General features: G+C 38.5%; 1 long non-coding RNA gene across 1 annotated transcript in view; it reads left to right on the top strand.

Moving 5' to 3' along the window:
- Window positions 1-10,575, top strand: part of LOC148641750 (uncharacterized) — an 81,084-nt gene extending 70,509 nt beyond the window's left edge. The window contains exons 2-3 of the long non-coding RNA XR_015929705.1: window positions 3,815-3,849; window positions 7,258-10,575. This is a non-coding gene — a long non-coding RNA (uncharacterized LOC148641750). The remainder of the gene's footprint in view (window positions 1-3,814; window positions 3,850-7,257) is intronic.
- Window positions 10,576-12,288: the final 1,713 nt, after the last annotated feature.

Genomic DNA, 12,288 nt, shown 5'->3' with positions numbered 1-12,288 from the left:
TGATTTCAAATTAGCAGGTGTCTCTTCTTTTGAAAAAGACAGTCCAATGTTAACAAAAGGACTTCTTGTTCCAAACTAGGCTCCATGCAGAGGAAGGAGAAGAGAATGGTAAGGTCTTTGGGGTTGTTGTGAATGATGCAATGACTTGACTTTATTTTCTTTAAAAAAAAGGTCTCATCAACACAAAGCAGGTACAAGCTGCATTTCAAATAATCTGTCACTGTAGTGGCCATTGACCTATTGACCCCAAGATCCTAACCTACGACCTCTGATGTTGACCTCTTTGCAAGGCCTCTTATGTTTAGCCAGAACTCTTCCATTGACTACCTGCCAGGCACCTGCTCTGAGAAATTAAACTGGGGGAAATGTCTCTCTTGGGAACCCTTTAGGTCTTTGGATAACAGCCTGGTCTCAATCCCTGAATGGACTTTGAGTAGCCCCGGTAAACCAATCTCCCTAATTATCTATTGAAAGAACATTCTTTTTTCTTTCAGAGTCATTACCCTGATTTCAACTGGTGAAAAGTAACATTGAAGGAGTAAACAGCATGGGGAGGGAGAGGGGAGCTGAATTGAAAAGATAGTGTTCCCAATTTCATCAAGGTTAATCACATAAAGGCCAGATGTCAAAGATAGATTTAGGAAGAGAAAAGGCTTGGATGAGAGAGAAAAAGTGAACCATTAAATATAACCTTTCAACCTTAATCAGCAACCTGGCACAAACTGTTGAATGAGAGCTCCATAAAAGAAAGGTGACATAACTTGGGCCTCACTCTATTTCAGCAAAATTAATGCTTAGTGGGGCTCTCTCTTAACAATTCAGGGATCTTTGTTTTAAAGGGTCTTACAGTGGAGCAGTGTCTTCTCTATAATGTAACATTTTGAAGTACTGCATTTAATTGACCTAAGTGGGTGTCGCAATCTTAGCTGATAGGGTCTTTTTTTATTTGCATGTAAAAATGAACCGGAGAGTGTCTGAGAGGGTTTGTCACATGCTTTCTGCATTTACAGCTGACATGTTGGATGAAGGGCACTTTAAAAGAGATTCTGTTATCGGTTTTTGATGTTGAAAATGGTAGATAAGGTGACACAGAAAAACGAAAGAGCTGTCATTAGTTCACAGAGCAGCAGAAGTACATGTAATTATGTATTATAATCACAATTATTTATTTAGAAGATGCATATATCTAAAGCTACAGTATTTAAATTTAATGATGTGTTGTAAACAAGAGCACACTGTCTGTAGTGACTTATAATAGGAGTTCAGATTTATATTATATCTAAAGAACATAACAAATACTGTAAAAACTATATATTTTGCACAATGAAATAATACATAGTAGCCACCGAGCACTAAACAGTAACACCCTGGTAACAAGCAATATTCCTTAACTGTGAACAGTGATTCTACACTGTGTTACAAACACCTCCTGATCACTAACTTAAAATAAGATGTCTTGAACATCATGCCTTTAAAGCTATGAGCAGGATGAAAGCAAAATCCTCTATCATGTATCTTTCTGTTGGCATGAACTTAGACAAGCACACACTCCTCCATCAAAACCATTGCCCGAAACAAAGGAGAAGGTACATTTTTAGACTTGATTCTTGGATCAGGTGCACAGATTGGACTCATATGCATAAAAGAAATGAAAGGGCAGAAAGTCATGCGAAATGTACTGATCATCATACCAATAGAATTTAAAATAAAATGTAGCCATTTTATTTTCATGCTTTTAAAGCACCGTAAAAACTTGAAACACGCTATTTACGAAATAAATGAAAACCTTACAATGACGTGTGATAATTGCAAAAATAATAACACAGAAATGTCTGGAAGAGTGCGGCGTGGTGGTGCAGTGGTTAGCACTGGGGTTCAGTTTTGGGGATGCTGCCCGCATGGAGTTTGTATGGTTTCCCTGTGTTCAATTGGGTTTCCCCCCAGTTGTTTCGGGTTAATTGGCTTCTGGGAAAGCTTACCCTGATGAGAGTGTGTGTCTGTGGGTCTGCTCTGCGATAGATTGGCATCCCACCCAGGGTGTATCCCTCCTTGTGCCCATAGCTTACCAGGATAGGCTCCAGCTCCCCCCATTGACCCTCTACTAGATAACCGAATGAGAAAATGGATGGATGGATGTCTAAAAGAATGCAAGCAGTAGGCAATTCTGTGGAGCTAATCTTAATTACATGATAATATTTGATACAAAGTAAAATACAAAAACAAATCATTACGGAAACGTTAATTCTAAAATAAGGCAATTACATGACTAATTTATACAGGTGGATACGGTTCTATTTTCTTCAGCTTATGTTTATCAGTTTCACACAGAGAACATTCAATTATATATTATCTGAAAAGAAAACAATATCACTTTCAATAGCTATTCATTTAGTAAGAGCTGATAAATTATGGAGGATTATGTTTTTTTTCAACCAGACAACTTCAATTTGATATATTTTGATACCCCCTTTAGGTGAAATAATAACAAAAATAAATTTCAGAGTGAAAGGGGTTTGTTAATTGCCTGCCCCGAACAGGTGTCTGTATTCCATGGAAATGCAAACCCAGGCTTTGCTAACAATGGTGTTTCAAAGTGCATGTCTTCTCTCACCAATTCTTCCTCTTGTGAGTCAAGAACACTGAGACGAATGCTTGAGATAATGGCAAATAAGCCCTTTGGTTGTTCTTGGAAAGCACTTGAGATCAATAAGAAATGCAAAAAGAGGAGAGCACTACTGTACAGCAAGAGCAGATAATAGAGAGGAGGAAAGATACAGAGACTAGAATAGCCTCATGATAAAGACATAATGCCATTTACTCATACTTTAAACTTGAAGCCTTTTCTGATCTTGGTCCTCAATTCTTGTGGAATTTAAAGAAATTCTGTTCACCAGTTGTACAAGCTTGGAGAAAAAGGCAAGGTTCCTTGAGAGATGATTCATTTCAGTATTTGTGAACCTTTGACCTCGTATACCAATTGTATCAATGAAACAGAAACAACAGTGTAGTTGGTATAGTTTTGCAAGCCTATGTAACATTACTGAAAAGAGAAATCTTGAAGTACCAAGACCACATATCTGGTTCATATCACTGGCTTGAAGCTGTAAAATCTTAAATGGATAAAAAAGCAGTGCATTGGAAGCCTTCTCTATTTCTGGAACCTCTCTATTATATAGAAATGTTTTAATTGCTTATTTATTCTATTCATGTAAACCCATGTCTATGGATTTATTTTAAAAGTACTGTATACTATTAAGGTTTCATATAGACCACTGTACACATTTTTGGCCACCACATTATAAAAAGAAATTGGTGCTCAGGAATCAGTAACAGAAAAGAGCAGATAGATGCATGTTGGGGCTTAAAGTAATGTTGTGCACTGTCAGGCTAAATGATCTGAGCTCTTTTAGTGTTGATCAGAGAAGACTGCAAGGAGACCATACACATGATCCAGATTGTTAGTGTGTCTGAAATTCTGGAGATTTCATCCAGTAGCTCCATGAAAGATGCTGGGATATCAGCTTTAGGCATACATGGCAGAGTAGCTTATTCCACACTCCTACCATTCTTGTAGCCTTCTCCGTTCAACACAAATAATTTCAGTGCTTTTGGCCTCTCAGCGTTGGGTATTCCTGGGAAAGGAACTGGTCACTCTTTTCTGGATTGATTTTAGAGTATGATTATGTTTTTTTAACTCAGAGACCAAAACTGTACATATTATTCTACAATAGGTCTTACCTGTGTTTGTACAACTGAAATGTAACAGCCTTAATATTGCTTGTCTTTTTTATTTTCCCTATTTGTGTTGACGAAGACACCTAAGACTTTTCCATGCCAACCTTCTGAAAGGTTAGTGTTTCTCCTCTTTATATACTGTATATAATTGTCTCTGCTACTTGATACTTGCTAGGGTTTATTTTATGTGCTATTTAATTTTGCATTTGTTAAAATTGTTGTTATTTTTCAGTTCATAAGAGGATCTAATTAAATAATTTATTCTGAGGCTTTCATGTTCAATGGTCTGTTGTTAGAAAACTAAATATTTCTGTTTACAATTATCCCGTGAGCTCATAGCAGCAAAAAAAAAAATTAAAGAGATGGTACACAACAGACTGGAGAAAACACCTGAAATAAAGAATAATAAATCTTATAGCTTTGTGATAGGAGTATAATATATATATATAATATAATTGCCTTTTTAACGTTTTTTTTGGCACCTGTCACTAGGAACCAGAGAAATATTTCTTGACTATTTACAATTGAGAGAATCGTCTGTCTCTTTAGGAAATGTTTCTCCAACACCCTTCATGGAGGCTCATCAAAACGCATAGCCAGAGCTTTTGGCTATATTTTAAGAATAGATTATGCTCCATTGCCGCCTCTCTGGAGAAATACAGATAAATCCCTTTTCTCTTTATTGCCTGAGCTATTTTTCTTCAGAATCAGATTTGAGGAGTCTGAGCTTTTCTTACCCCCTCCTCATGTTCCATGGGCAAAGCCTGGTTGTTATTTACAAGCTGAGAGTTTTGTCACTGCCTGAGTGTGAAGCCTGTCACTAGCAATAAGCGGTGAATTTTAGCCATGTCACCGCCAGACAAAAGCCTGTCCTGTGAGCACTTGTTTTTATTTACTCCCATTCCAAATGTGAAGCTTTTCTGCCTCAACAAAGTGGTGGACATATTGTGAAGATGGCTGTAGCATACTGTGATTCTCTTCTTCCCTGAAGGATTTGTCACTGCTCAGAAATTGCAGGGGCTCTTTGGTTTAGCAGGGTTAATGCTCTGGCCTTTCACCTCTCATAGGCCCCACTTCCAATCCTGCTTAGTTCACAAGTGAAATTAATTTGCTTGTCTGAAGTAAGCCCATGGAGGTCAGCAGCCCCACGTCACATAATTTGTCACAATTTACAGACTTTTTAGGGCCCAGGGCTGAAAACATAGAGGGGTATCTCTAAGGTCAAATGCACAGACAAAGAAAGTGTTGTGTCTGGTTGTTTGAAGAGCAGAAATTTAAAAACGAAGACGCAGTTTCTCTTGCTTGTGTTGATTCCTTTATCCCCATTGTCCATGCATGTTTTTGTTCTATGTTCCTGAGTTGACTGAGCAAAATATAATCCCAACTGTACCCCCTCTTAAGGCTGCCAAAGGTGAACTTCAATCTAACTTATCTTGTGTAGCTCTACACCTGTCAATGTAATGTTGAAGGCTTGCAGTTTGTGCATCCTCAGTGATGCATGAAATCAGTAGAACCAACAAAACTCTAAGGGCTAATAGTTATGAAAAGGTCAATTGCAATAATTTACTGTGTTTACAAATAAAAAATAGGCCGTCCATCTTTGATGTCTGCATGAAAGTAGAATAAAAATGAGCTTGCTGTCAGAATAGAGTAAGATACAAAGCTGCAGTGCTAATAAATAGTACTCTATTCCAGATAATCACCTGTTGAGGAGGCCCAATATTGGCTCCTCTGCCCTTCTACTAGTGCAGGAAAACAGGTATTGTCACTTAAAGAAACGGCTCTATATTTTGGAATGATAGAATCAGTAGTTTTCTTCTTTCATTCCCACTAAAACCACTGATGATAATCAGCATGCAGAAGAAGCATGAAATTCTTGAACGTCTTTTAGAAAACTACCTGTGTCCGTAGGTGGCAGAGAAGAAAGAGAGACTCTAAATGTCTGTAAGTATAATCATCAGTTTTTGAATGTAAAGGCAAATGAAATGTGATGAAGAAAGGATACTGGAATTATTTAATAAAACAACATAATAAAATGTCAATGAAAAGATGGAAAATCAAACTAAATATTAAGGTATAGTAGTTCAGTTTTTGTAGTAAAAAATATCTATGATTAGCTTTCTTCTTTCCTCCAATCAACTGTCAAGCAGCGTTAGGGTACGTATCTTTTTACAAAGGTGTGTTTGTGAATGATTTGCCATTAGCGCTTCTAAAACGACGTAGGAAAATCTATCTGCTTTTGTGGGAAATCCAGGTAAGCCCATTCGGAGTTTCGTCTGCCTGAATACAGTAGAAGGAGCCTGAGCCTTTGGAAATTCACAGCTCCGGCTTCAGAAAAGGTCCAGGAAAGCAGAAGAGGGGTCAGGCTCAAAATGTCAGCACGTGTGAGTGATGACATTATGTTGTAATCTCCCTCCATCTGTTTCCAATAACCACGTGAAATAAGTGAAGAGATCCCTCCCTCTGGAGCAGTGCAGAAACTCGAGGAGGGGAATCTGAAGCACTTCTCACGTTACTGATGGTTCCAGAGCATGAACTGTCAGAGAAAGAAAAGATGCACTAAGAATGAAACAGAACGAGTGGGGTCAGTGAACAGGTTGATGGACCAGCACACATGAAGTCATGCACTTTCTTCTTAAAGAGTTGAAACATGTGAGGTTCCTGTTGGCAAGGCAGTGCAGCACCATCACCTTCTAACAGGTCTTCAGATTTCAGTCCTTGATAACCTGTGTTGTAGAGGACCAATATTTCTTAATATTTATAGCAGACAAATTTCTTTCAGAAGGTATTGTCTAGCACCATTCTGATTTTTGTCATTCATTGTGCATGCTATTCCTTAATGTGCTGCAACTTTCATATGAAATTACTGTCTTGTGTTAAAAGGTGGCTGCTGTCATTTCATTGCTGTGGTAGGAACTGACGTAGACTGATGTCTTTAAAGAAGAGAACAGTTAATTTATGTCCTCTGTTTCAAACTTATCTGTCTGTTCACATCTTTTATTCATGTTTTATTGGTTTCTTCAGAAAACCAATATTTAAGTTTAATATTACCAACAAAAACATAATAAGATGTTAATACAATTTGATTATGTTGGATGAAGACAAAAACCAAACCAAAGCACAGGAGTGACCTGTTTTACATGATCAAACATCATAACATTTGTTAACTATTACGTCTATATGGCGTGCTAAACATCCTATACATGGTACTTGGTACTATACATGGCTTACCTGAAAATGCTTAGAATAAACCTCTTAAAACCTGTCATCTGGACTGGAGCCTGATTCCCAAACTGTAGGACAACGGATTGAACATGCAATGTTGGGAAGGGGCAAGGTATATCTTAGCTGTCTGATGATCAGCATTTTGTGTTTCTATCAGATGTAGATGTTTCTGTTCAAAGAAAAAACTTTTTATCTCGGCTGAAATTTGATCCCCAAGGAAGGTGTGGTGCACTTTCTGTATGCCTGACCTCAGTTTGTTGACCCCGTCTTCCACATGTTTTCTCTGTTCTCATGCAGGTACTTGGGATGACCATTGCTGACAGCCTCTGTCAGAACACCCTGCTCCTTCTCTCTGTGGCCACACACACAGATATGGTATTGTGACTCCAAAGCTAGTGTCTCGTGATCCCTGCTAGACTGTTTTATTAACTCATCCCTGTTGGCTGACTTTAATCAGACAGCTTCTCTGTCAGTCACAACTTGACATTGTCGGGTAACAGCTCATAATGTAAAACTGTTATAGCTTTGCTGAGGGAACATGTATACTCTATATACTATCCACATCCAATTCTAATTCTAATTAAAGAACAAATTCCGTACATCAAAGACCTTATTACTAGTCAAGATTAAGAATTTATTACCCTTTTTTATCTGCATAATCCGCTGTATAGATCTTTCCAGAAGAGAAAGTTTTTTATGATTTACCCAAGGATGAAGTTTTTGATACATTCATGATAGTTGGCAATGGGTTTTTTCACACGGCTGAAGAAAAGAAACCATGCTTTCAATATATTTTGTTTCTTCCCCACATTAATACAAATAGGAAGTAAAGTTATCTGTAAATAAGTAAAGATTTTCCTTTTTCAAAGGAAAGGACCAATGAACTATAATAAGTTGTGGCATCCTGCTTCTTTTTCCAGCCATTTGATGCTTAATAATAGGACAGAGAAAAGGACAGAGAAAAAATATCACTTGACAGTCCAGCTGAAATCCCTGCATGTGAAGGGAAAGGCATTTTGTCACCAAGGTTGTCATGTGAAAATGGAGGGTATCAAACTTTTTTCATGTGTTGTAGAGACGAGCTAATTTTTTAATGGGAGGAATAAAGTCCAGAATGCAGCAGAAAATTCTTGATTGGTAGAATTCTCTCCTTGGAATTTTTTTTTGCCATGCTGGGAATGAGAAGACAAGGAATCCTATGTGGACTAGGAATCCTCAGAAAGAACTGCTTTGGTCTACAGTAAATACTCAGGGAGAGTGGAAGCATTCAAAATGTAAACCTCACAAACTCTTGATGAAAAAAGAAGCTGTACTCTTATATAAAATGTATACTTCTCTAAAACAAGACTTTCCTAAGCTTGGACAAGTATACCTCAGAGTTCAAGCTCCACTATTACTCTCCTGCATATAAATATTTCGCTTGCTAAGAACCCCTTCTGATGTCACTCCCTCCACCCCATCTTCACTCTTGCAGCTGCCCCATGGCTCATTCCTCATTCCGTGGCTCATTCCTCATGAGAGGAATGTGCCATGGCCCCTGATATTTCAGAGACTGTAGTTATTAGAGCCCATTACCTTGCTTGAAGTAGCACTTTGAGGGACTATCCCAAGACGGACAGATCATTTTATGGGATTAGCAACGATTGGCACAAAACGTTGTAAGGAGCTGCCTGTATTTAAATGATTATTCGGCCTTTTACCAGTAGAATTCAATTTTTGCAGGGCCTGTGAGAGACTGTCCAGTCTGGGGAGTATGGTTTCCATGCACCATTTTTGTAATAGTGCCTTTGAATCTTACAGTAAATATCATTGCCTTTAATTCTTTTAGTGGGGGTCTCCTGACGTTGGTCAGAACTTGGGAAACTAAGAATTCTGAATCTGCTCATTAGCAGATTCATTAGTGTGAATGAGTCAGGAAAAAAAAGAGAATTCAGTACTGTTATTAGAATTACATTATGTCATTTATTTTCTTCTGGCAGTTTAATTCATACAATTTATTCATTGTATAAAAAGGTACAATTTATATATTGCAGCATAATACCAAATCCTTAAGTAACAGCTGAAACATGAATATGAAAATAATCTGGAATGAGCTGTAATATCAATGTCAATTTCTTAATTTCCTGTGAAATGCTGAAATGGTACTGGATGAATGGAAGAATGCATTCTGAAAATCTTTCAGTTTTGCCAGTCTTGTCAAGTCGATTGGGTTCTGATATCAAGGCTCCACTGAAAGAGCATGTGCAATCCATAGCCGATTTCTTCAAAGGGGCATGGAACGTACAGTATACTTACAGAAGACAACTTTCTCTGAACACAGCAGCTCTGTGAGACTCAAGAACACTGTGATCTGTTTAGATCAGGTTGCCATGTACTACCAGAAAAGCCCTCTGGCATCATGTTACTGCAGTTCTTGTTTTAGAAAGTGGATTGTCCAGCCACACCTATAATTAATGTAACCTTACAGTACTTGCACAGGTAAAACCCTGTCTGTATGTAGTTAGTTAAATGCAAAGTTAAGGATACAAAACGTTAATCCCATGGAAGTATCCCTTTTATTATAAAACAGAGCTTATGCTGACATTTTGCCACACAAGCTGTTCCTATTTTCCGGTGAAACTCGAACACTGCAAAGTGTTAAAAAAGGCACTGTGGAAACATCAAAAAGAACTGTGCTGATTTGTTGAAAAGTCTGCCAGAAAATCCGTTAAGGTTACACGTAAAGGTCAAAGTCATTCTCCCATCAGAAACAGGCATAAGAGAGGAGACTTCAGAGCTAAGAGTTGCAGTTCTGCAGTTCAGCTCCTGCTTTTTCATGCCTGTACTATATGAGTGGTCAATTCATGATTCAGAATTCTCCAAGATTTCTGGAGCAGTACAATTGTTCAAGCACCTCCAGGGTGCTGTGGTGTCCCCAGATTGAGGTGTCAAAGTGACCTTTAGGACTTTCAAGCATCTGTGACCTTGCCGTGATGTCAGTGAGACACACATTGCTCCTCCAGTTGATGCTAATTCTCTTGTAAGGTCGTGTGGAACACACAGTTTGTCAAGTGACAATGACTGGTGTAAAAACCACGTAAATGTCAGCTCACATCCCAACATCTTCACATGGTCTGATACAGCCACTGGGGCTGTTAACAAAGTATGGACAGCTGTCAGTACCACCTGCCTCTAATTAATGGGCAATTACTTCATTAACATCTATAGTATTTAAGTCCTGACTGCCCTGCTCTAGAGCTCTGTGGGTCAGTGTAGCTTTTTTCCCTGTTAGTCTCATGATGCTGTGCTACGCTTACTTCTTCTTGTAAAATCTTTTCAGCTTGGTGTGAACCGATCTCCTGCTTAGCCTCCCAATCATGACCCCGGATCATCCCTGCTTGGAGATTACCCAGCTGGGGACTTCGACTCTGGGTATTTGGATACTCCTCGGCCTCTGAAATGTACATCGGCCTCTACAGTACATTGCTGTCTTAGCTTGCTGTGTGCCAGCCCGAGTCTGGATTCAGGCACCTGCAGCACCTGCCTGGAACCCATCGCATTGTCCAGGAGTGCTGTTTTATTTCAACATGACAGAGCTTGAGAGGGTATAATAATAAATTTTTTTTTTACTAAAAACTGGAATATGTCCTTGGCCTTAACTGTTGAATTTGTTGATAGTTGATAATCTCTGAGTCTGTGCTTCTAAATGTAAATTAATGGATGTGTACTCTGTGGATATGGATGGATGTGTTTTGAATTTAATATATTTTTACTGTGCTTTATTGCACATCCTTTTGCTTTACCCTGTGCTGTTCTTTAGTCAGTATACAGTATCACTAGTTTTAATAGTGCAAATTACTCACATAAACAATGCACAACATACATTACTGCCACAAAGGTGCACTTTGCCTGTCCTAGTTTATAAGCATGTGAATAGTGTTCTGTATCTGATTATTGTCAACAGCCACATTTTGTACATCAGATGTTATAACTTGCTCAGCTATTTATTCAAATAAATACGAATAAATAAACATATGCATGCAGTATGCTAATTGATCATTGAAGTATAAGATAATTTTCCCAACATTGCAAAACAAAGTCATAGCACGTAGTCGATTTCTGAAATCTGTGCTAGGAAGGTCTCTTAGAATTTACTCTAAAAGTGCATAAGTGCATATCTTCCCCCCCCCCCGCCCCCCCCAAACACAGTCCATACTTCAGCCTAATCAAATCAAACAGGAGCATGTGGAAGCAGCGTAGCTCTTTGGCATCAAGAGGCAATTGCCTTTGTGTAAAATAACCACTCCAGAGAAACTGTCTCACTCCTTGACACCTCTAGTGTTTATATACTGGTGCATTTGTTAGTGCGATAACGCCAGGCATTGCAGCATGAACATGTCACATTTGAGGGTAATAACAGACTGGTCGAGTTAATTAAAACCAGACAAAGAGGTGTGAGAGTAATGACTCTGGCTTTAAAAGAACTCAGGCTTTTATCAGTTTTAGCTCATGCTGCCAGCACAGGAACCTAACTAACTCTCATGGTTTTACAAGAAGAAGGGTTTGTTTTCATGTGGCATAAAAGGAGTAGGTAGTATATATGATCACTTTTTGCACAGGGAAACATGAAGGTATAATGAAATGTGAAACTTGATAATCTCATTTTCGGAGGACTTGATAAGCAATTACATGGGAAGCACAAAAGTATGCTGGTCTATAGTTCTTCTGTGAAAAATAAAACAACTCCTCTTACATCATATGCCCCTAAAACTAAGAACCCAATTTCTGTATGAAAACCCATGGTTTCTGAATACCTGATCAGCCAAGACCTTATGGATGAGCAACAGATTAAAAGCACAGAGAAGGTTAAGACAAGAGGAGGCTAAGAAGTTAAGTGAACCTAAAATTTTGCCCAGCTGTTCCATGAGTGAGCCCCAAGTTCCTTGAGTGAGTTAGTGCCTCAACCATGATTCTGAGCAACCTGTTCCGGATACTTCCAGGGTTCTCCATTTCTCTCTCCTAAATGGATTTCCTTTTAGTTTCCAGTTGTGACCCTATGTCCTTGCTTCTCTACTGAGCATGAACTTGGCCCCTAGTTTATCCTCATCTTAAACCTCTTAGTGGTTTATTTAATCTGATCAAGTCTCTTTTGTTCTAGACCATTGTTCTAGACTCAAGAGATGTAGGTTCCAGCCAGTCCATACTGTATATGACAATGGCCTGAGTCAGGACTCATTCTCGTCTTGCTAAGGCTACATGTTTTGCGGTATGGCAACCAGAATGATCGCTCTATTCTAAACAAGTGTTTGCTAGTGTGTTGTTAAGTTTGAAAGTATCTACCTGTGATTT

Source organism: Lepisosteus platostomus, chromosome 24 (assembly GCF_059453375.1).
Source record: "Lepisosteus platostomus isolate fLepPlt1 chromosome 24, fLepPlt1.hap1, whole genome shotgun sequence".
Lineage (NCBI taxonomy): Eukaryota > Metazoa > Chordata > Actinopteri > Semionotiformes > Lepisosteidae > Lepisosteus > Lepisosteus platostomus.
Note: the sequence above shows the minus strand (reverse complement) of the source record. Positions and strands in the feature narration are given on the sequence as shown.